The sequence below is a fragment of the Etheostoma spectabile genome, chromosome 14 (genome assembly GCF_008692095.1).
Source record: "Etheostoma spectabile isolate EspeVRDwgs_2016 chromosome 14, UIUC_Espe_1.0, whole genome shotgun sequence".
Lineage (NCBI taxonomy): Eukaryota > Metazoa > Chordata > Actinopteri > Perciformes > Percidae > Etheostoma > Etheostoma spectabile.
This window is the reverse complement of record NC_045746.1, coordinates 22,087,130-22,087,958: the sequence shown is the minus strand read 5'-3', so window position 1 is coordinate 22,087,958 and position 829 is coordinate 22,087,130.

The following is an 829-nucleotide window of genomic DNA, read 5'->3' as shown; positions in this document are numbered from 1 at the left end:
CCGGTAAAAATTAATTGCCCACCCCTGATGTGGAAGGAGATGCATTTGTTAATCATCATGGACATACAATGTGTTCTGGTGAGAAACTGAAAATATTATTGATATTTTCGGGCATTCAGAGGCAGCATAGCAAGATGAAAATACATCACCTGTCCCATTATCACTGAATTAGTTTTACCTTGTAATTGTTAGCAGACCTTCTTACACACCCAGAGAACAGACACAGAGCCTTATCATTCATTTAAAGATGTGTTTGTGTCCATCTGAAGATCAATATTTACTCTCCTTTTTATCTCTGGTTTGTTCCCCACCAACTCCTTGAAAAAGAGGACTCTGAAGCCTGATTTATGATTCTGCAGATGATCCACGTAGAGTTTTAGCTGTAGCCTACGTTGGTGGCCTGAAGTTAACACTTGTGCGTTGATCTCCTTAAATAGAATAGCAGGGCCGGCGTGTGTGTGTGTGTGGAGAGTGTGTTGTAGAGCAAGTGAGAGGGTGCCGGTGATTAACTTCAGAGTGAGTACCGACTCTAGAGTCTTAGTGAGAGGAACAATGTGTCTCCCCTGTGTTTTCTGACCACGGTGGGAAATCTGTAGCAGGAAAAGTTAACCCTCTCCTGATTTCATGTTGTTTATGGGGAAGGAGAACCCAATATGTGTAGGGGGGAACGTGTAGTTATATTTTTTAGGAGGTGCATGTCAGGCCACGATGTAGATCTCCACGTACATATCCACATACATATTAATAGAAAACACTCAATTAACTTTCACTGTTATGCGGATGACACCCAGTTATACCTATCAATCAAGCCAGACAAAACCAGTCAGTT